Source organism: Ascaphus truei, chromosome 4, assembly GCF_040206685.1.
Source record: "Ascaphus truei isolate aAscTru1 chromosome 4, aAscTru1.hap1, whole genome shotgun sequence".
In the NCBI taxonomy this organism is placed as follows: Eukaryota; Metazoa; Chordata; class Amphibia; order Anura; family Ascaphidae; genus Ascaphus; species Ascaphus truei.
Genome location: NC_134486.1, coordinates 10,713,199 through 10,738,092, shown reverse-complemented (window position 1 = coordinate 10,738,092; position 24,894 = coordinate 10,713,199). Strand labels below are relative to the sequence as shown.

Below are 24,894 nucleotides of genomic sequence, written 5' to 3'. Positions count from 1 at the left end.
GAGGGAGAAGGAGCGACAGTGTGACATGGTGGAGAGGAACGTGAGGTGGAGGGAGAAGGAGCGATAGTGTGACATAGTGGAGGGAGAAGGAGCGACAGTGTGACAGTGGAGAGGAAGGTGGGGTGGAGGGAGAAGGGAGAAGGATTGATAGTGTGAAATGGTAGACGAATATGAGGTAGCGGGAAAAGTAGCGATAATGTAACAGGGTGGAGAGGATCGTGAGGTGGAGGGAGGAGCGATAATGTAACATGGTGGAGAGGAACGGGAGGTGAGGGAGAAGGAGCGATAGTGTGACATGGTAGAGAGGAACGTGAGGTGGAGGGAGAAGTATCGATAATGTGACAAGGTGGAGAGGAACGAAGAGTGCAGGGGGAATGAGCAATAATGTGACATGGAGAAGAGGAATGTGGGCTGGAGGGAGAAGGAGTGAGTGTGACATGGTGGAGAAGAATATGAGGTGGCGAGAGAAGGAACATATAGTGTGACATGGTGGAGCGGAACATAGGGTGGAGGGGAAGAGAGTGATAATGTAACATGGGGTAGAGGAACGGAGGGAGGAGCGTATAGTGTGACATGGTGTAGAGGAGGTGGAGGGAGAAGGAGTGATAGTGTGACATGGTGGAGAGGAATGTAAGTTGAAGGTAGAAGGATTGATGGTGTGACATGGTAGAGAGTAATGTTGGGTGGAGGAAGAAGGTGCGATAATGTAACATGGAGAGGAATGTGGAGTGGAGGGAGAAGGAGCATTAGTGTGCCATGGTAGAAAGGGGCATGAGGTGGCGGGAGAAGGAGTGATAGTGTGACATGGAGGTTAGGAACATGAGGTGGATGGAGAAGGAGCAATAGAATGACATGAAGAAGAGGAACATGGGGAGGAGGAAGAAGCAGTGATAGTGTGATATGGTGGAGAGGAAAGTGGGGTGAGGGAGAAGCAGCGAATGTGTGACATGGTAGAGAGGAACGCGAGGTGGAGGGACAAGGAGCGATAGTGTGACATGGTGGAGAGGAACGTAAGTTGGAGGGAGAAGGATTGATAGTGTACATGGTGGAGAGGAACGTAAGTTGGAGGGAGAAGGATTGATAGTGTGACATGGTGGAGAGGAACGTAAGTTGGAGGGAGAAGGATTGATAGTGTGACATGGTAGAGAAGTATTTTCGGTGGAGGGAGAAGTAGCGATAATGTGACATGTAGGGTGGAGGGGGAAGGAGCGATAGTGTGACATGGTAGAGAGGAACAGGATGTGGAGGGAGGAGTGATAATGTAACTTGGAGGAGAGGAACGTGAAGTGGATAGAGAAGCAGCTATAGTGTGACATGTTGAAGAGTAACGTGGGGCGGAGGGAGGAGCGAAAGTGTGACATGGTGGAGAAGAATGTGAGGTGGAGGGAGAAGGAGTGATAATGTAACATGGAGGAGAGGAACATGGGGTGGAGGGAGAAGGAGCAATAGTTTGACATCGTGGAGAGGAATGTAGACTGAGAACTGCTATAAGAGTATGGAATGTGTTGACAAAGACGAGGGAAGATGGGAACGGGTATAAGAGAAGATGTCAGTGCAGGAATGGAAAGGTGGTGTGGAGGTTTTCAGAGCAGTGTACAAGCTACACATAGTATAGCACAGTCATGGTTTAAATGGGCGGAGAAATACAGGAGCCAGCTGGGCCAATATTTCTGATATCTACAGTATGGAAAGCTCATTGGAAATGGTCTACAGTAAGACAACCTCAACACTAGCAGCTGTAACCTTTCTACTCAGGCCAGCAACCAGACCGCAGAAATAAGAGTAGTAGAGATGGGCAAGTGATTCGTTGATATTCGTGGAGGGATATATAGCATGTGCACAAAAGGGAAAATTATAGGACAGACTTAGGAATGAATGACTATGGATTTCCGAACGGCTAATCATATTTCAAACCTTTCCTTTAAAGTCATTTTTATACAGAGTTGTTTTTTTTTTAAACTTTTCTATTAACCATAATTTATAGAGCACAAATGGTCCTATTTTCAAGCTGTGATCACCTTTTTGTGGTGTGCTACGAGAGCTTTTATTGCATGTAGTTTATACTTTCAGACCTAACCAAACATGTTAAGGAGAGAATTGTGAAGTCTTAAAAGTTTATATGTAAACCACATCTATAAGACTATCAGAAAGTATCAAACAAGATGCAACCTCACATGGGACCAAAGTGAGCAAATGGCAGCTCTACACTTATTGGGTGATGCAATTTTTTAAACCAAGTGACCTCCAAGCTACATTTAATATAACTCCAAGTGAACGTTCAGGCAGGGGGGGCAGGGGAGGGGGAGGTTGACATCAATGTTTTCTTTTGGTCGAAAACTACCCGAATGACCACTTCAGGATATATTAAATGGAGCTATACAAAAAGAGGATCTGACTTGGATATGATTTATGTAAATCTACAAGTTACAATAAGTAAATGTATTGAATTAAAACATTTCATGGCAGCTTCATACAATTTAGGAAATCTACATGCCTGGTGAGTGTTGTTCGTCTCTGGTCTGGAGGTAAAAGGAATTCCATCTGCTTAAACAATATAAGAGGAAAAAGCACATGTTCAGCAAACAGACACAAGTCTAAAGATTACCAGTAATACCACAAAGCTGTAAATACAAAACAATTGTTTCTTCTTTAATACCTGTACATAACACTTACTGTTACAGCTTCTTTAATACCTGTACATAACACTTACTGTTACAGCTTCTTTAATACCTGTACATAACACTTACTGTTACAGCTTCTTTAATACCTGTACATTACACTTACTGTTACAGCTTTTTTAATACCTGTACATAACACTTACTGTTCCAGCTTCTTTAATACCTGTACATAGCGCTTACTGTTACAGCTTCTTTAATACCTGTACATAGCACTTACTGTTACAGCTTCTTTAATACCTGTACATAGCGCTTACTGTTACAGCTTCTTTAATACCTGTACATAACACTTACTGTTACAGCTTCTTTAATACCTGTACATAACACTTACTCTTACAGCTTCTTTAATACCTGTACATAACACTTACTGTTACAGCTCCTTTAATACCTGTACATAACACTTACTGTTACAGCTCCTTTAATACCTGTACATAACACTTACTGTTACAGCTCCTTTAATACCTGTACATAACACTTACTGTTACAGCTCCTTTAATACCTGTACATAACACTTACTGTTACAGCTCCTTTAATACCTGTACATAACACTTACTGTTACAGCTTCTTTAATACCTGTACATAACACTTACTGTTACAGCTAACAGTATAAAAACAAATACATTTACAGCACGATGAGGACATTTTCGCTACCTAATCTGTCAATGTTCCTACATTTCTGTGAATTCAGATCCTGCCTGAGTGTTTTCAGTATTTTCTGCTATGTTTTATGGTACTATACCATGAACTGTGTCAGTGGCTCGTGTTTGCAGATATGTCCTACAGAACTGATCACATTAGGTATTATCAATGTAGCACTACATCCATCTGCTTGCTGCTAATACCTTCCCCGCCACTTGGAGGAGGCGCTAATTAATTATCAGATACATTAAAAGAGCAATCCACGCCGGTGAATTCTTTGGTGAAGTTTATTTTGAAATATCTATAGAATTGAAGCAGGGGGTCTCCGTAGCTGAACCACATTCATTTCAGCTCTGGGGCCCCTTTGCTTCCGGAGATGCTTACCTCTGAAGTAGGTGCAGGCAGCTGCTCTGGCTCAGCAAGCCAGGCTTTCAAGTTTAAAGCTCCCGCGTCACATGGGCCAATAGGAAGCTGCACTGATGACATCACGGCCTCCTATTGGTCTGCCGGGCAGGAAATCTTTGAAGCGCCGACATATTGTGAACCCTGGTAGCCGAGAAGAGAGGCTACCGGCATCTACTTCGGAGGTACGGCAAACACAATCCAACGGCATGAATTGCCGCTTTAAGCACAACACCCGGTCCCTTTGAATCTCGTTTCCCTTTTCTGTTTATACCAACATGCCGGGTTTGTTTCCTAGTCAGTTGGGAAAAAAATCTAAATCGCTGGTGGTTATTCATCAAGCCGCGATATTGCCAATCAGGGCACTGCTGCAGCTTAATGAATGATCCCCCTTGTGTTTGGTTTGTAAATGCTGGAGGGGCCTGAAACACATTGCAAAGTTATGCATTGGAAGGGTTACGCAATTATATTTGTTCTATATAACATGCATAAATAATTCGGAAAAGGGGATTTATGTCTTACCTGGTTCAGAATGTTGTAAGACACGAGCAATAACTGCAATAACTGCAATAACTGCACTAACTGCAATAACTATGCCAACAACTATACCAATTTTCGACTGCCAATTGGTAACCTGTGAAAACCAAAGAAATAACAGATGTTATCTTTAGTTGTGCATTACAAATTTAAAAATGCAATATTATAAATATTATACGAATGGGTTAATACTGCAGGTATGCAATACCCTAAGGCAACAGATGACGAGATGAATATTTTGTATGTACAATCTTTACTTAATGGTTTATGCGACACACATAGACAGATTGTTTACATGACTGTGACTGGTTGGCAGACAATGACGCCCGATAAAATAATGGGTGACCTGGCCATTAAGGATGGTGCAGGAGCTTTCCCAGATCGTACACCGTTGCCCCCACCCCCTCCCCCGCCTGAAACTGTCATGCATGCTCACGATGGCTCAGTGCAGAATGCTAGAGGAAATAATTACAGGGGCAGGGGAGGTCACAATAGAGGAAAGGGTAGGGGAGCCCAAGGGAATAACCAGCGCAGACCAGGCACTTGTTTTAACTGCGGGAAACAGGGACACTGGAGAAATGAATGTTGGGCCCCTTCTCAGGGTGGCAACCAACAACAGAATAATCAGCAGCAGGATTATCAAAGTCAGGGAAATAACAGGCAGCATCAAGGCTATAGTCAGCAGAACCAAACACAGTATCAGCAGAATAGCAGCAGAAACATGCAGCAAAACACTCAGAGGCCCCAACAAAATCACAATTATCAGGGCCAAAATGTTTCCAGCCCTCAATATAATGTTGCATGGAACCAAGAGATGCCTTATAGCCAATAGGGATGCCCGAGGACGGAAACCCTCGTCTGCCCACAAGCTTCTGTGTCTAATGGATGGTTAGATATACCATTACTATCATTGTACGTCAATGGCAGATTAACTGATTTTCTTGTAGACACAGGTGCAACGCGTTCTTGTCTTAATAAACATTCTTACAAGGGCCCAATGCAGCAAGCAGACGAGTCCTCTATGGGTATTGAGGGTACTCTCACTAAATGTTACAACACTCCCATTTTGTCAGTTCAACTAAATCCTAGGTCTGACAAACACTGGAAGCACCCTTTCAGGGTTATTCCACAATGTCCAGTGAATTTATTAGGACGTGATCTCATGGCCAAAATGCAAATTGACATAAGCATTGATGACAAGGGGGGGATTATTGTAAGTTCTCCACATCTCTCCCCCAATGATTATGATCTTTCTCTTTTTCAGCATGACACTGGCAGACTCAAAGTCCGAGGGTTAACAATGCCAGATAGATTAGTTGAACAACTGACCAAATTGTCAGCTTTTGCCATCCATGGTGATATGCCTTACACACGCATGACATTTGCTAATCCTGTTTCATGTATTGTCTATGATCCAGAAGCAGAGATGCATGACCCTGAAGCACACTCAGATGTGTCTGCTCGCATTGAAGGTGTATGGATCACACCAACGACTGTCTACATTGCATCAGACAAAGGAGCCTTCATATGGGCTCAAGGACAGCAGCTTGTATTACAGGACAAGTATTTACCTATTGACGAGATATGGGATATAGAATGGAATCTTTTTTCTACTGACATACCTTTATCATTACAGGACATTGACCCACGGGTATGGGCTACTTCTCACACTGACCCAGGTCTCATCTCATGTACACCATATGAGGCTACACTAAAGCCAGGAGTAAGTCCGGTTTACATTAAACAGTACCCATTATCTGCAGAAAAGGAAGCAGGTATTGAACCGATCATTAAGGAGTTACTCACAAAGGGAGTGATAGAACCAACTGTCTCACCATACAACACACCAGTTAACCCAGTACCGAAACCTAACAGTTCGCAGTGGCGTTTTACACAAGATTTGCGCGCAGTTAATCAATTAGTGCAACCATTAGCGCCTATAGTACCAGATGTTACAGCGATCATTACAGCCATACCAGCAACAGCGATCTATTTCACGGTAATAGACTTGAACTCAGCTTACTTTTCCATTCCGGTGCACCCTAACACAAGATCTTTGTTTGCGTTTACCTACAAAGGTGAACAATTTAGGTGGTCTCGTCTACCACAGGGATATTGCGATTCCGCCACGGCTTACAGCCTGATCGTGCGCATGACTCTTGCTGACTGGTGTCCGCCCGGTGACTCTGTTTTGCTGCAGTATGTGGATGATTTACTACTCTGCAGTCAAACTGAGGAAGCGTGCACTCTGGATACGCATAGTCTGATGGAGCATCTCGCTGCTACAGGTCATAAGGTCTCACCACACAAGATACAGTTGGTGCAACAAACTGTCAAATATTTAGGCTTCATACTACAGCCAGGACAGAGACTCCTTTCGCCAGATCGAGTCAAGGTAATTGCCACTCTCCCCAAACCCAAGACGAAAGCTGCTATGTTATCTTTTCTGGGGATGATTACCTATTGCCGCCAATGGATACCGAACTGTTCCCACTGGGATAATATCTTGAGACAATTGACATTGATGCATATGCCAGACCCACTGCAATGGACGCCAGAGAATATCACTGCATTCAATGAACTTAAGACTGCATTGTGTTCTAGCCCCGCTCTGGGCTTGCCGAACTATAACCTGCCTTTCCATTTGTTTTGCAGCGAGACAGGTACCGCGGTTGTTGGCGTACTAGCACAAGAACATGGCTCAGGCTATAGACCGGTGGCATTCTATTCTAAGAAACTGCAGGAGATTGTGCAAGGGTTCCCAGCGTGTTTAAGACAAGTAGCTGCATGCGCTATTTTGGTAGAAGCAGTACAAACTATTGTGCTGTCACACAAACTAACCTTGCATACATCACACCAGGTACTACATGTTCTCAAGAACCTCACTACGCAGCACTTGACCGCACAGCGTAGAACAGGGTATGAAACTATCCTCACATCTACCTCAAACCTCACTGTCAAATATCACCCACCACACACTGTTCCTGCTCAAATTCTGTCTAAACTGTTACTACACAACTCTGACATAGGCAATGAAGATCATGACTGCCTACAAAACATACACAACACGACATCAGTAAGGAGCGACTTAGAAAGTACGCCCCTTAAGGAGGGAGATGTATTGTTTGTAGATGGGTCATGCTCTAAGCCCTCAGATGGAGTATATCTGACGGGATTTGCAGTAGTTAGGTTACCAGACACAGTAATCTGTTCTGGAGCGTTGCCGTTTGGTTCAGCTCAAGCAGCAGAATTAGTAGCATTGACCGAAGCATGTAAAGCATCATCTCAGAATACGGTAACCATTTACACAGACTCTCGCTATGCATACGGAGTCGCACGATTTTGGAGTAATTTGGAAAAATCGTGGTTTTGTAAGTGCTGATGGTAAGGGAATATCACATGCCACATTGGTAGAGCAGTTACTGGAAGCCATGTTGCTACCCAGTAAACTAGCAATTGTTAAATGTAAAGGACATGCTGGTGGAGAGACAGATGAGGCCAAAGGTAATGAGTTGGCCGATTTTCATGCAAAAGAGGCTGCACGATCACAAATTATGTTTCCTGCATACCACACCACTATTGACACACAGCTCAATATGGTAATGACATGCCATCTCCCAGACTACGATCTTAAAATGTTACAAGAACTTGCAGAAGAAAAAGATGTAGAGCTATGGGAGGGGAAAGGTTTGAGCAAGGATGAGAATGGGATTTGGACTAAGGATACAGTGATAGGTTTTCCTAAAATAGCCAGCCCTATTCTAGTCTCACATTTCCATGGAATTGGGCATAAAGGAAAGAAAGCTACAGGTGATCAGATTAAGGAGTTGTTCCTAGTTAGAGACATTGATCAGGTAGTTGAGACACAACTAGCCAGATGTCTAACATGCATCAGAAATAACACACAAGGAACACGACCCGCAAAACATGAACATCTACCGCCACCTAGTGGCCCAATGGAGCAAATACAGATTGATTTCACACAGATGCCAACAGCTGCGGGAAAGCTGAAATACCTACTGGTAATGGTAGATCAATTCAGCAAATGGGTTGAGGCATTTCCTACATCGAACGAAAATGCAAAAACTGTTGTAAAAATACTTTGCAAGGAAATCATTCCCCGATGGGGATGTCCTCTTCAAATAAATAGTGATCGAGGAACACATTTCACATCCCACTTCTGACACCATGAAAATTGTGCCCTTGTATTCTCCAACGTCTTAGCGTGAAAATACACCGTCTGCCAACTCTGGACGACTCCAACCTCCGGAGGATTTACCACACTCTTATAGCGCTGATGACCTGGGAAAACAAAATGGCGGACGAGCTCGGGAGAAGACAGTAATTGAGTCAGACGACCAGTGAAGCTTTGTCAAAAACTGTTCTCTCATTTATTGAAGGTCTACAGCCAGTTTATATAGCAAACTTGAGCATAGAAAAAACACAGATATGAGAACATACTTCCCCTTTTACTTCATAGTCTGTCTATCTCAGCAAAATGACAGTTAGACAGTTTATGGTCTGAGAAAGGGGCTCAATACCGAGTTAGGAGGCCGTTAAGGAAATGGCAGTATGTTGTGAAATGCATTGTTGTGTAACTTATGCCCAGTATGGCTGAAGACAAGTTCCTGTTTTCTACAGGGCAAAATAAGTCTGAACAAATACAGTTCAGCCAGCGATAAGTAGGTGACAGGTCAGGTCAAATTCTCAGACCTGTCTGCACAGCACAATTACATATGGCATGTGATTAGTTCCTGAGACTTAAACGTTAGTACAGAATAGTTATAGAAAAATGGTTATCCAGCAATCAAAATTGAGTCCCCCCTTATATGCACATTTACACATAACTTCCTGGATAATGCTCAATGCTGCGGGAATGTAAAAGTACTTGAATGAATTCTATGGAAATTCCAAGTCATATTAGGAAACTGAAAGCACAGAAGAGCCCAACCAGGCCGGGTCTTGTGGAGGTGGGATGTTGGTGCACATATAATTGTGTTTGCACTGAGTTCTGTTGTGTTTTCTTACACACCACACTCGTGTGAATAACACTGTGAAGTATATTATATACCTGTATTACCCACTATGACGGTAGAGCTAGCTGGCATTACAAAACTGGGATGAAGCCCAGCTAGCTACCCCTAAATCCATGCAACTTGGCCACCTATGCAAGGCTTATTTCAACCAAATGCTCTATGTATGTGAGAATGTATTCCAAAGCACTTTATTCCCGGTTAATTCAATTCCCAAGTCTAGTTGAGCAAGCAATATGAGATAAAGTGTTTGCGATCTATGTGTAAGCACTGTGATGTGATTTGGGAGTCAGCCCTATAAAGTGTTAATTGGATTAAGTGAACAATCAGGGATGAGGATGGGTTCTTAGCATGCCCTCTGGCTGTTGTGGCACCAACCTAATCCATGCTCTGATTGTCCAGCAGCCCCCTCCCATACAAGGGATAGCCACAGAGGGCTATATAAGGGGTACCTGATCAGAGAATCAGATCTACCTTCAGAGAGCATCTGAGAGCAAGAGAGGCTAACAAGAGACTGATAGACACGTTGGGAAGGAGTGTGCAGATTCCCTAAGTGGACCATCTGAGAGAGACACTCTGGGAAGGATGTGGAGAGCATCTGAGAGATCTACCTTCAGAGAGCATCTGAGAGCAAGAGAGGCTAACAAGAGACTGATAGACGCGTTGGGAAGGAGTGTGCAGATTCCCTAAGTGGACCATCTGAGAGAGACACTCTGGGAAGGATGTGGAGAGCATCTGAGAGATCTACCTTCAGAGAGCATCTGAGAGATCTACCTTCAGAGAGCATCTGAGAGCAAGAGAGGCTATCAGAGACACTCTAGGAAGGAGTGTGGAGATTTCCTAAGAGGACCATCTGAGAGAGACTAACAGAGGGAGAGACACTCTGGGAATGAGTGTGGAGATTCTCTCAGAAGAGCATCTGAGAGACAGAGACATTCGGTGAATAATAATAATAATAATAATAGCATGTTCTTGTATAGCGCTGCTAATTGTTCTCAGCGCTTTACAGAGACATTTTGCAGGCACAGGTCCCTGCCCCGTAGAGCTTACAATCTATGTTTTTGATGTCTGAGGCACAGGGAGATAAAGTGACTTGCCCAAGGTCACAAGGAGCCGACACCGGGAATTGAACCAGGCTCCCCTGCAGCAATCTCAGTGTCAGTCAGTGTCTTTACTCACTAAGCCACTCCTTTTTTGGAATTTGATGTTGACTGTGACCAGCTGGAGATGTATCTCAAAGGGGCTGCTGTGTGATCAGCCCTCTGATATCCTGGACGAGAAGCAGACAGGGCAAGCCTTCCTGAAGCAGGCCCCTGCACCTAGCAGAGTAAACGTTTGCTATTTCTAAGTCTCAATGAACAAGAGAGTGAGAAAGTGGGAGAGTTAGACCTATTAGAATGTTCAAATATTCATAGAGTAGGACCTGCCTGTGACGGCGAGGGGGTAACCAGGCTTTATATTAAAGGTTAAGCCCACTTGGTTGCCACTGAACTGTGTTTTGGGGTCCTAGAGAGTCAGCTCTTGGACCCGTGTATTGTGCATGCATTACTGTGATTGTGTGCAAATTATGCAACAATAAAGATTTTTCTATGTTTTGCCTTTCCTGGGGTGCTGGGACCAGGAGATGTACGTTTCAGGGTGGGTTTGCCGGAGAAAGTCTTCACAGAATGTGTCTATGTATCGAGGTTCCGGAGTTCTGGGATACCCCAAAAGTTGGATCCGGGAATTGAGTGAGCTTCTCGGATACATTCAAAGCACATTGCTCCAGGCAACCGCATACCCAGGAAACGTTCTGGCGACTCACCAGCAGGGTGTCCTGCTGCAGCAGCCAGAAGAAAGGTAAATGGGGCATGAAGGGGTCAATGTGTCCCTGCAACATACACCGGGGTCCCCAGTGTTTGCCCAGACCCCCTAAACCTAGTATAAAGGTTTGGTGTTTACTCCAGCCAAGAATAAGTCAGAGAGGGTTTTATTAAGATAAGGCTGTGAGAGCTTTAAGAGTAAAGTTAAAATGTTTAAAGATCCCGTTTGCTGTGTGTAAGGCATAAAGGCTTGTGTAAGGGGAACAGTTTAGGTTACACTCTATATTCCTACACCAAAGCACTGTAACACATTTTAGCAGCAGGATGTCTGAAAGTATATTTTATTAAGCAGTGTTTTAAAATATATCTAAACTTTAAACATTAAATCAGGCAGGGTCTTTGTCCTGCAAGATAGAGGGGGTGGGGGGCCTGGCCACCTGGGCTTTGGTGCCAGTGAATCTAACCCTAGGTCCATAAATCAAAGTGACACTATTTGCCAGGGGTGTGACAGCCATTTAAATAAGGTGGTTGTGTGAAGTACCAGTGACGAAACATAGTCCATCCTGGCAAACTGTCACCTCCCTAGACAGAGGCCCCAGTCTTGCAGGCGCTTTGCATAACAAATAAGCAAGATGGCGGTTTTGTTGCACATGCCCAATGCCATGCTGAAGCTAGGAGGTGCCAGGTGTCACAAACCTGGCAGTGTGTGTGAGTGGCTAGAGATGAAGTCAGACTTTCAGTACCATTTGGATTGGAAAGAGCGGGAGCTGCTGGAGGCTCATGCCGATTTGGGCTCCAGAACCTTTTGGGCTAAGTCCCGGTCAACCAACGGACTGTTTATCGACTTTATTTCAACTAGGAAAGTCAGTGTTTAAATCCCCAGTAAGTGTATTCTTCTTCTGCCTATTCAATGTCTTCAATGTGTGTTTGCCCGTTTCTACGGAATAAATTACAATTTATTTTACTTCTTGGCTTTGCTCAGTGATATGATCCCGGTTTTAAATGTGTAAGTACCTGGTCCCCCGTGACACTGCCTTTTGTGTTTTCCTTGGTGTGGGATGAAGACTTCATCTTTTGTGTAAAATAAGTCAGCAAAAGATTGGAGACAAGAAGCATTACATGAATAATATTGCTGATGGTTGGCAGTGTTAATAATGATTGATCTTAGAATGTGGTATCTTGTAATATGCCAACAGGAGAGGATTACTGCGCAGAGTACAGAGCTTTCTAAACCATTGGAGGCGTCTTCTTCATGAGTGTCATTTCAGAAGCTTGTTAATGCAAAAAAAGATGCACCTGTCTGTGGGCAGCTCTAAGCACCGGCTCTCTCACCGGCTTCCTCATTGTATTTAATCTATAATGTGAAATACTAGGAGTGTTACACGCATATGAAGGAGCAGAAAAACTGTCAGTAACATGGGTGAATGTAGATAGATTTGAGGTTCAAAAGGTCAGCTTCACTAAAGAAGCCATTTAAGGGGTTAATGGTGTATGCTCTGTGAAAATGCCGAGACAAGGATTCACACAGTGCAAAATGAAACATATTTTCTTGGTGCTAGCGGGAAGGCGCCGGGGTTAGATAGTCTGGGTCCTGAACACCGACAGCAAAATATATAACCTTTAATCATGAATATATGATTTGTGCCTTGTTATAACAGATGTGTATTCATACTAACAAGATATGAATTTGTAGTTAGAAAATGCTATTTCATGCCTTGCTTAAGGAAAAATGACCCCAGGGCAGATGAGAAACAACTAACCAGAAACACTGCTCTCCTCCTACGAGGCCTATTCAGTAAACTCCGATAAGTGACTTACTGTATCAAGAGTATGGAGCACTTTTCAAGCGGGTTTTTATGAGAGCGATAACATGTCAGACTCGCTTGAAAACGACTACTTCCCGGTCGGTAGTGCTCCTGCTGAGAGAAACCGAGCGGGAACGCAAAAAATTCTCAAACTCGCATAAAATGTGAAATCAAGCTCTTCGGGTAGCTTCGAGATGCACATCGTGGCTTCACCTTACAGATTCTAATCTCGCTAACTGAAGGGTGGTGAGATGGGATCCACGACGGGCCACATAACACCTTCGTAGTTGCCCCGGGGTTGGGTGTTTTGGCCTCCCGTGAGGGATTAACCCCTCCCTCACTTTGGCAGTTAGATTCGCTAAGGTAACTAAGGGGTTAGCCCCTTGCGCAAGCCTAACCACCCTGCCCGGGGCAACAAGCGCCTTAATACACCCCCTCTACCACCACCACAACCATACAGGAATGGGCAAAAGTGCTATTAGCCCATTCAAAAAGATTATTACAGTGCAATAAATTAATATATATTACTATAAAAAACACATTACTATAAAACAAAACTCTAGCCATGTAATCCATTGATAGTTAACTGACTAGCAATGGCCACCCCCAACACATACTGTAATGGACAAAAGGCCTATTATCCGTATGTGGATAAGAGCGCATTTGCCCATTAAAAATAAAACATTGCCAGCATATAGTAAATAAAAGTTGTACTTACCCCTGCCAGAAAGAAGGCCGTCCTCATCTTTGGCCTCCATTTGCAGGAACATAAAAATAAAAAATAAAAAATGGGACTACAAGCTGCCTAACCACCCAATCCAGCACAACGTCAGGCAGCTTAACACCGCAGCACACAAATAACTAAAAACTGACGGCCAGGAGACCACCGCGATCACCCGTGGGGCCGGTCGAGCGGGGGGAGAGAGACTGCGAGCATGGCTCTGCCTGTGAGGCTGTGTGCGAGCACAGCTGGGACTTGGCGGGAGGCAGAGGAAAGAGGGGCTCGCAGCAACTGCTGACGGACGAGCGGGAGCCGGGAGGGTGACAGGGGATCCAACCGAAGAGAAGAGGAGCCCTCGAGGGAAGGCTGGTGCCACCTAAGGCCGAGTCCATAGAAGGACAAGCCGCGCTGAGCCATGCGGACGCTCCGCGCTGAGCCCCTGCATACTCAATGAGGATGCCTTGAGGGGGGCTCACGCGAGCGTCCGCAGGCGTGCTGAGGCGCTGGAGTTTTCAGCCGACAGCCAAGCTGTTTTTCAGCGCGCTGTCGGCTGAAAACATCCAATCACAGCGGAGCTGCATCAACGTCACGGCGCCGTGACGTCGGTGCGATTGCCCAGCGACGTCACTGCCCCACCTCCCTCAGTCTCCCCCCGCCTCCGATCGCGCCCGCTGGCTCATGGCATGGCATGGGCATGAAATCGCGCAGATTTCAGCAGGCGAGCCTCAGCGGCAGCGCGGGTCGGCTCGGCTCAACCCTCTATGGCCCCAGCCTTATAGAGAACGAGCGATCGTCTGGCCGGGGGGTGTGATTTGCGCTCCCGTTACACCGGAGCCCAGGTGAAGGGGTGCGGTACTGCCCTCTGAGGGAGCGGATCCGCCAAGTGATGTATCGCAGCCCTGTGAGGAGAATCACATACCCAGTGCAAGGAAAGGCTCCAGACAGAGTGCCAGCGGCTTGCAGGTCTGCCGGAGGGGCTGCGGGGCGTGGAGGGGCGGCCATCTTTCTTTGACTATTGGAGCCTTGGTGTCACCTAGGGGGATCGCAGAGCTGTCCCCCAGCAGCCTGACCCTGAGCGGGAATTTACCCATATAACTGCCGGGGAGAGAGGGAGGGGGAGTGATACATTTAATCTACATCTACCGTATAACTGAAGTCACAGTCTCTTGAAATTACAACAATTAGATCATACCGCTCACCTAGTTATAATAGTCTGAATATGGAACGGTGCATACAGGGAAAGCATATGGTTCCAATAACCAAGGAAAGGGCTGACAGAGAAGTCGCCCAAAGGTCCCTGTATACTGCACTCAGTTTAATAGCAATGATTTATACATATATTTATAGTTAGTATACACATGTAGGGATGTGGTAGGAACCTCTTATGTGTGTTCAGTTGGTGTTTTGACTCTGTTCAGGAGAGTCATGTGGAGGTCTGCAACAGTGTTGCAGAGGCTGATGCAATAGCTGTGAGTCTGTGCAGCTCAAGGCAGAGAGGCTCTGTTGAGGAACTACAACTCCCATGAGCTCCTGGGCAGTCACCTGACTTGAGGAGCCAATCGGAAGGCTAGAATTACAGGAGGCGGAAAGGGAAGCGTGGGGGAGAGGCCACGCTAGTCAGAGGGGTTCTGGAAGGTAAAGGAGGAGGGTGTATGCGTGCAGGGGGTCCGTGACCCGCCTGCATAGGCTAGCTTTACCCCGCAGGCCCTTAGGAGAAACCTTTGAGCCACAGTAGGTTGCTGTGCTGCAGGGACGCCCATAGTGGTAGCGATCAGTCACCTTACTGTGTAGACAGTTAGGGACAAGCGTGCGGAGCAGGTTTGCTGGTGAGCTGCTTCGGACCAGACAGCTGCACTGCGGACATCAAAGACAAGCAAGGATTCGGCTGATCCTTTTCGAAGCATTACCGGTCACCGCTGTGACCGGATGGTATTTACGTTAAGTGCACCAACACCGGTCAACAGGCGCTGATCCCGCCTTAGGCGTAACTCTTTGAGGACACTAGTGAGTGACCAAAGGCCTAATACACAGAGTTATTCTAGCTACTAGTGCAAGGACACGGTGTGTGGGGCACGCGGTGGCGGGACCCGGACATACTCATTAAGAGCGTGGCTGAGCCACTACTGTACAGGACAATACTCATTAAGAGCGAGGCCGAGCCACTCATGTTATCAGGACATTATCATTTAGCTGCGTTAAGGTTATATTGCATTACAGGTTATGTGTTGGGTTATATGCTGCATGTGTATTAATATGATAGAGTGCTAAGGTTATTGTGCATATAGTAAAGTTGGTTGCATCATACATGTGTGTGTATATGTTTCTTGCCCGGGGGAATCTCACATCACGGGGATCCTGGGTAAGTGGAGGCGCTGCGCTATAAGTGTTACCCCAGGCTCCCAGCTAGCGGAGGCTCAGATCTCCTGGAGCCGCAGGTGCGTGCAGTTACCTGTAGTCGCTTTAGCGTGTCAGAAAAAGGGCTACATTTGGAGGCGCTGCCGAGATCGCAGACCTGGGGTGCCCTATATTTTTTTATTACTGTGCAACCATTTTTTTTCTCCTGCCATGTTTGTGCCCTCGCAGCCTGAGGTGCGCAAGTGGGCCCAACGGCATGAAATTCCCCTGACACGTGCCTTCGGCTTGGGACACGTTCCCGCTACCCTCTCCCTGGGCACTGTGACCGATCTTGTCAGGAAACTCCCGCTCATGGACACTGCCCGAGTGCAAGATCACTATTACGACTGGGAACAGGACTGGCGCAAAATACTATTTGTCACCGACCAGGACATATGCCCCAAAGCCCTGCCCTTAGTATTACTTCTGCCCGAGGCTCCCGGCATCCACTGTCAAATAGTACAGGTGGATTCCACCGAAACACTGGCTGCATCCACACCCCAGAGGGGATACCCCGGCTCGTTAGGTACTGTCACAACCAGCTCTGATCGCACCCCTGAGAACAGTTTGAACCCCCAGTGGCCCGCCGCAATGGGCCTAGGCACTTCGTTCACTCCCTCGGCCATTAGGCCCGCGCTGAGCAGAACCAGCCTGTCAAGGCTAGATACCTATTCACATGCTTCACAAGGCTACATGCCTATTCACCTGCCGGATAACGCCTCCATCTCTGCGCTAGCAGAAGCCATTCACCACACTACGCAGTCCCTCCAATACCGAAAACTGAAGGCGTTTTCTGGGGACAAACCCACTCCACTGGGAGAAGTCGGGTTACTGTGCTGCAGGGACGCCCATAGTGGTAGCGATCAGTCACCTTACTGTGTAGACAATTAGGGACAAGCGTGCAGAGCAGGTTTGCTGGTGAGCTGCTTGGGACCAGATAGCTGCACTGTGGACATCAAAGACAAGCAAGGATTCGGATGATCCTTTTCGAAGCATTACCGGTCACCGCTGTGACCGGAAGGTATTTACGTTAAGTGCACCAACACCGGTCAACAGGCGCTGATCCCGCCTTAGGCGTAACTCTTTGAGACACTAGGCGTTTTCTGGGGACAAACCCACTCCACTGGGAGAAGTCGGGTTCGAGGAATGGCTGGACCACAAGGAACAGGTACTACCCGAATGGTCATGCACAGATGCCGTCAGAAGGCAGCGCATAATTGAATGCCTGAGGGCCCCAGCGTCCCACATGGTGCACTGCTATCGGGACGACCACCCGGATGCTGACACGGCTGGCATCATCCACTGCCTGACCAAAGTGTATGGGGTTCCTGTGGATGCCTTTGCGCTAATGGCCAGGTTCCACGCTCTGGCCCAGAAAGAAGGAGAGATGGTGTCTGACTTCCTTCGACGGTTGCATCTGGACCTGTGGACCCTGGTGAGGAAGGGGGTGGTGCAGAAGATGGATGCCGACGGACTACGCACCACCCAGCTACTGAGGGGACTCCTCCCCTTGCACCCGGTGTCTGTACGCGTCAGCGGCTGTCTCACGCCGGGGCAAGCACTGGCGTTCGACGACTTGATGGATCGGGTTCAGGCCCATGAGACTGTGCTACTGGGGCGTGAGCTGACCCCAGGAAAGAAGGCGGTGGTTGCGGCTAAAGACACCAGGAAATCGGATGCTAATACTGAGGTGTCCGGGGATGCGAACCCAAAGGAGGACCTGGAAGCGCCTGCAGCCGCCAGGGAGCACCCCGCGTCGGGGCGAGCATCGCCGACCTTCCAAGACAACTCCTACCGCAGTCATCTCCAGTGCTTGCAGAAACATGGGGCACATTCGAGCGCACTGCCCCTCCCTACGGAAAACGGGGTCCCGACCGGCCAAGTCTATGCTGTGTACTCCGCAGACCGACGAAGTAGTGGCCCTGTCCTCGACGAGTAGTCGAATAGGGCCAGCGGCCATCGTCAAGGTGGTGATTGAAGGCATCTACGCCTCGGCGCAGATGGATCCCGGGTCCCAGGTGACCATCGTGTATCGGCCCTTCTACGATCAACACTTGCACCGGCTGCCGCTGCTATCTGCTGACTCCTTGCGGTTGAGAGGGTTGAGCCATGAAGACTACCCTACTGACGGTGTGGTGAAGGTACATCTGGACATTCCCCAGTTGAACACAGGCAAGCATCACCCCATGGAGGTGGAGGCCTTAGTATGTACAGAACCCCAGGATTATCCCAGCGCCCTGATAATCATGGGGACCAACACAGACATCGTACAGGATGTGCTCCGCAAGTATCTACAGGAAATGGGTGAATCACCGTTGCTGGCTCTAGCTGCTTGCCCAGTGTTGCGAGAGGTTTGCGGTAAGATTGCGACCGAAGAGGAACATGGGATGCTGTATAGTCAAGAGCGGGGGCTAACCGAGATCCCGCCCGGGGAAGGAAGAATGATGATCGCCGCCTGTCGTTATCCGGCCAGACGTCCGGAGGATCAACTGTTCTCCCTGGAAAGCTCGATCCGCGATGACCAGCGACTCGGCTACGGAGTATTGGCCTCGATAAAGAAGTGGTCGGGAAAAATTCCGGCTCAAACCCAGGTGTACGTACGGAACCTTTCTCCCTACACCATGTGCATTGATCGCCGGCAACTATTGGGTCGAATCTATCCAGTAACCCCGGTGGAGAATAGTGTAGGTGAGCGCCTGGTGGTCACCACTCATGCCGTGACCCCAAGGTTGGCATTCGACTTCGGAAATTCACCCTTGATGGAGGGCTGGAAAGGAATACTGCAGACCAAACTGGAAGAACGACAGGGGGTATTCTCCATAAGTGATATGGATGTAGGGTGCAGTCGCAGCGCCCACCATACCATTCAACTGAGCGACCCTGCCCCGTTCCGGGAACATTCTCGCCGCATTGCACCCAGAGACGTGGAAGAGGTGAGGAGATTACTAGCCGAGGAAGCTGGTATCGTTCAAGGATCACACAGTCCCTATGCCTCACCCATTGTAGTGGTTCGCTAAAAGAATGGGACCGTACGCCTCTGCATGGACTATAGGACCTTGAACAGCCGTATGGTGCCTGATCAGTATACCCTCCCACGCATCGAGGACCTCTTGAACGCCCTGACGGGAAGTAAATGGTTCAGTGTACTAGATTTGAGGTCGGGGTATTATCAACTACCCATGGATCTGGAAGATCAGGAGAGAACGGCCTTCATCTGCCCACTAGGGTTCTACCAGTTCACCCGCATGCCGCAAGGGATATGCGGGGCTCCTGCCACCTTTCAGAGGCTAATGGAAAAGACCCTGGGGAACCTGAACCCGCAAGAATGCTTGGTGTACCTTGACGACAGTGTTCGGAAAGACGCTAGAGGAGCATGAGGAGCGGCTGATGAAGGTGTTGGATCGACTTCAAAAGGAGGGGTTGAAACTGTCCCTGGATAAGTGCAAATTCTGCCGCACGTCCGTGACATACGTGGGTCACATTGTATCAGCTGAAGGGAAATCCACCGACCCAGGGAAGATAGAGGCAGTGGTGAATTGGCCCCAGCCTAACTACGTTCAAGAACTTCGATCCTTCCTGGGGTTCTGCGGCTACTACCGGCGATTCGTGGAGGGCTACTCCAGCAAAGCTAAACTCCTGAATAATCTCTTAAAAATCTGTCCTGAGGACACCGGCAGGAAAACCACAACAGCACAAACGCCATTTGGAGAGAAATGGACCCCTGCTTGTGAGCAAGCGTTCTTGAAATTGAAAGCCAGCCTAACGCAGGCCCCAGTGCTGGCCTATGCCGACCCCGACCGAGAATACGTTCTACACGTGAATGCCAGCTTAAGTGGCCTGAGAGCAGTGTTGCACCAGAAACATGATACAGGGCTCCGCCCAGTGGCGTATGCGAGTCGAAGCTTAACTCCAAGCGAACAGAACTATCCTGTCCACAAGCTGGAGTTTCTAGCCCTCAAATGGGCTGTAGTGGATAAGCTACATGATTACTTGTATGGGGTACAGTTTGAAGTCAGGACAGATAATAACCCAATGACTTACCATCAACACGTCTGCCAAATTGGATGAGACAGGTCACCGGTGGTTGGCGGCACTGGCCAACTATCGGTTCAACCTTAAGTATAAACCAGGGCCCACTAACATAGGGGCAGATGCTCTGTCACAGAGGCCGGGGCTTCAACCCACCATGGATGAGGAAGTATGGGAGGAAATTCCAGGGCCTGGCATACGTGCTCTATGTTCGCTAGCAGCAGTGGTCAATGATCAGGTGGCATTCTCAGAGCTAAGAGTAGCTGATTCATTAGGGTGTCAATCCCGAGCCATTCCCCGGGCCTACCGAGGTAGGGAAGGAATGAACATTACCGAAGATAAAATCATTTCCTGGAAAGAATTGGTGCAACACCAGATCCAAGATCCAGTGGTGGAACTAGCTCGCCAAGCTCTGCAGCAAGAGAACCCCTCTATTCTTAAGCAAGCCCCCAGAGAACTGGTGAAGCTATTGTTGAATGAGTTCGGGAAGTTTGAACTGAACAATTGCCTATTGTACTGGGTCATTCCATACAACAATCATCCCGATCGGCGACAACTATTCTTGCCTCAAAGTCTGAGAAATATGGTCCTCCGGGCCCTTCACAATGATCATGGCCATCTGGGCGTTGACAAGACATTCGGGTTACTTCGGGACTGGTTCTATTGGCCAAAAATGAGAGAATCAGTGGAAATGCATTGCCGAAGGTGTACCCGCTTTATACAGAGGAAAACACTCCCGACACGGGCGGCCCCCATGGCCCATCTGAAAAGCTCTGGTCCTATGGATTTGGTGTGCATGGATTTCTTGTGTATCGAGCCAGACACCCGGGGCATCGGTAACGTACTAGTGATTACAGACCACTATACAAGGTACGCCCAAGCGTTCCCCACCAAAGATCAACGGGCGGTGACAGTGGCTAGAGTATTGTGGGAGAAATACTTCATTCATTATGGATTACCGAACCGACTCCACTCTGATCAAGGCAGGGATTTCGAGAGTACTCATTAGAGAACTGCTGAAGTTGTTAAACATAGCTAAGTCACGGACTACCCCATACCACCCAGAGGGGGATGCTATGCCCGAACGGTTCAACCGAACACTGCTGGACATGCTGGGGACATTAAAAGGCTCTCAGAAGACGGAGTGGAGCAAGCATGTGGAGACGTTGGTGCATGCCTATAACTGTACTCGACACGAGTCTACAGGGTATACTCCGTACTTAATGTTTGGGAGAGTAGCCCGACTACCTGTGGATGTGCGACTGCGGATATCTACCGATGGGGTATCCAAAAGAACGCATTTCCGTTATGTACAGAGGTTACAGGACAGCCTGCAGCAGGCCTATAAATTGGCTGAAAAGGCGGCGGCGCAATTAAATACGGGTAACAAAAGTCGCTATGACCACAAGGTGCGACATAAGGAGATTCGCCCGGGGGATGCTGTTCTCCTTCGTAATTTAGGCATTCCCGGAAAGCACAAACTGGCTGATTGGTGGAGAGATGGGGTGTATGAGGTAGAATCACAGATGCCTGGCCTCCTGGTATACCACATCAAGGACTCCGAAGGCCAGGTAAAGGTGTGGCATAGGAATCACCTACTCCCCATACCTCAAGTAGGGGACAACGAATTGAAGGTACCCACTGTTTCAACTGATGGAGAAACTGAAAGTACAGAGGATGGCCTGGAGACTGTAATAAATGCCACCTCTGAGAATCCTATGGAGGGAACCTATCAAAGGGGCCTTCCGGCCGCGGGGGCAACTCCCGAAGGTGCTACGGGGTAAAGAGCCCCTTGGTCCAACGACAGATACGCTGACTCCCATGAGCCAGCCACTAGACCCGCAGAGCCCGTGCCCCAAAAAGACTTTGTAGACCTATCAGGCCCCTCAAGGGCAGAATTGGAAATGCCATACGAGGCTTACTACTCTCCCGAGGGGCTAGCTGAAGAGCAACTTCGCCGAAGCCAAAGAGCTGGTCAACCTCCAATGAGGATGGCTTATGCTAGATTTGGGGCACCGCATTATGAGGCTCAGCAGTGGGCTCGCAGCCGAGTGCATTCTGTTGCTGCAATGTTCAACGAAATGTGCAATTTGATCTAGAGTGATAAGAAGGATGTACTGTGTTGCGTTTTTTTATGATATAACATTCTGTGTATAGTTATGTAGGTGGAGCCCAAGCGGGAACGTTGGATTCTGCAAGGGGGAGAATGTAGGGATGTAGTAGGAACCTCATATGTGTGTTCAGTTGGTGTTTTGACTCGGTTCAGGAGAGTCATGTGGAGGTCTGCAACAGTGTTGCAGAGGCTGATGCAATAGCTGTGAGTCTGTGCAGCTCAAGGCAGAGAGGCTCTGTTGAGGAACTACAACTCCCCTGAGCTCCTGGGCAGTCACCTGACTTGAGGAGGCAATCGGAAGGCTAGAATTACAGAAGGACGAAAGGGAAGCGTGGGGGAGAGGCCACGCTAGTCAGAGGGGTTCTGGAAGGTAAAGGAGGAGGATGTATGCATGCAGGGGGTCCGTGACCCGCCTGCATAGGCTAGCTTTACCCCGCAGGCCCTTAGGAGAAACCCTTGAGCCACAGTAGGTTACTGTGCTGCAGGGACGCCCATAGTGGTAGCGATCAGTCACCTTACTGTGTAGACAATTAGGGACAAGCGTGCAGAGCAGGTTTGCTGGTGAGCTGCTTGGGACCAGATAGCTGCACTGTGGACATCAAAGACAAGCAAGGATTCGGATGATCCTTTTCGAAGCATTACCGGTCACCGCTGTGACCGGAAGGTATTTACGTTAAGTGCACCAACACCGGTCAACAGGCGCTGATCCCGCCTTAGGCGTAACTCTTTGAGACACTAGTGAGTGACCAAAGGCCTAATACACAGAGTTATTCTAGCTACTAGCGCAAGGACACGATGTGTGGGGCACGCGGTGGCGGGACCCGGACATACTCATTAAGAGCGTGGCCGAGCCACTCACGTTATCAGGACATTATCATTTAGCTGCGTTAAAGGTTATATTGCATTATAGGTTATTTGTTGGGTTATATGCTGCGTGTGTATTAATATGATAGAGTGCTAAGGTTATTGTGCATATAGTAAAGTTGGTTGCATCATACATGTGTGTGTATATGTTTCTTGCCCAGGGGAATCTCACATCACGGGGATCCTGGGTAAGTGGAGGCGCTGCGCTATAAGTGTTACCCCAGGCTCCCAGCTAGCGGAGGCTCAGATCTCCTGGAGCCGCACGTGCGTGCAGTTACCCGTAGTCGCTTTAGCGTGTCAGAAAAAGGGCTACATACATATTGCCAATCATGCAGGTGATCAATACCATCCACACTAGGGGGCCTATGCAGAGAGCTCCGAATACAAGGTGTTCGCCATGTATTCGCCAAATTTGGTTACCTGTATTCAGAAAGGTGTGAGATCGTGGCGAGTTTTGTGAAATTCGCCAGGAGAATTTCTAGGAGACAGAAATCCGCCGATGCATTGGCGAGAAGTTGCTTTTTTCAGCAGATCGCCATTTTTTACATTTCATCATATTCAGGGAGGCACTTTCAGTTGTTTTCGCCAGTTCGTTTTAGCGCTTTATACGCCAAATGTGCACGCCACAAAAAAGCAGCAGTAACCGTGCCTTTACACGGCGAGAAGTGCTGGCAGTGAGTTTAATAAATAAATAAACAGCTGACGTGTCTGAAGCACTTGTTAGATGTTTTATCCCTTTCCGCTCGAATGTCTGAGTTTATCCGACAACATAGTTTTGTACTTAAGGTCCAATGTCGCATTTACCCGGCATTCTCCACGCATTACTGACCCCCCTCCCTCCCCCTACGCCCAGCAGCTGATCGCGATGTGAAGCCCTGCACTAGGCAGCAGTCCTGTGTTTATGTGTACTGCCAATGTGCATGACCAGTCACAGATACACACTGACAGAAAACTGTTGCAGTAGGTACAATTGAAATAGCCCGCCAATTTCATTTCAGGTCTCTCGATACTCGCGCGCGCAAGACAATACAGCAGTAATGCTATTTCTCGGCAATTCTAGCTTGCTCCGTTCGTGATGGTGAGATTAACGGCGATTAATACTCGCCATCGCGACACATGGAGATTTTATTGCCACATTGAGCTTTCTGCATATGCACCAAAAAATACGCCAAAATTGGGAGATTTTAGATACTAGGAGATATTTATTGCCGATCCTCTCTGCATAGGCCCCTAGGTGTGACAGCGATATATTAATAAAAGCCTAATAGGCTAAAAATAATAACGTTTTATTGAAAAGACAACGGCGATACTCTGATACTCTGATACTCTGATAACTAATGTGTTTAAAATAACCCATAAAAAGTAGGGGGTAATTCCCAGTGTCTGTGTATTAAGTGATTACACAGTCTCAGTGTTCAGTAACTCACGGTAACGCTGTGACCAGGGTGGGGGGGAGGGGGAGAGCTGTAACCGGGGTGGGGAGGGAGCTGTGACCGGGGTGTGGGGGGGGGAGCTGTGACCAGGGTGTGGGGGGGGAGCTGTGACCAGGGTGTGGGGGGGGAGCTGTGACCAGGGTGTGGGGGGGGGGGAGCTGTGACCGGGGTGTGGGGGGGGGGGGAGCTGTGAGAGCTGTGACCGGGGTGTGGGGGGGGAGCTGTGAGAGCTGTGACCGGGGTGTGGGGGGGGAGCTGTGACCGGGGTGTGGGGGGGGAGCTGTGACCTGGGTGTGGGGGAGGGGGGGGGAGCTGTGACCGGGGTGTGGGGGGGGAGCTGTGACCGGGGTGTGGGGGGGGAGCTGTGACCTGGGTGTGGGGGAGGGGGGGGGAGCTGTGACCGGGGTGTGGGGGGGGGAGCTGTGACCTGGGTGGGGGGGGGGGGAG

The 24,894-nt window shown here is 48.2% G+C and overlaps 1 long non-coding RNA gene across 1 annotated transcript in view; it reads right to left on the bottom strand.

The window, feature by feature from the left end:
* Positions 1-2,493: 2,493 nt before the first annotated feature.
* The window catches only part of LOC142491896 (uncharacterized), a 77,947-nt gene continuing 55,546 nt past the window's right edge, over positions 2,494-24,894 (bottom strand). The window contains exons 2-3 of the long non-coding RNA XR_012800573.1: positions 4,239-4,350; positions 2,494-2,541 (exon numbers count right to left, since the gene is read on the bottom strand). This is a non-coding gene — a long non-coding RNA (uncharacterized LOC142491896). The remainder of the gene's footprint in view (positions 2,542-4,238; positions 4,351-24,894) is intronic.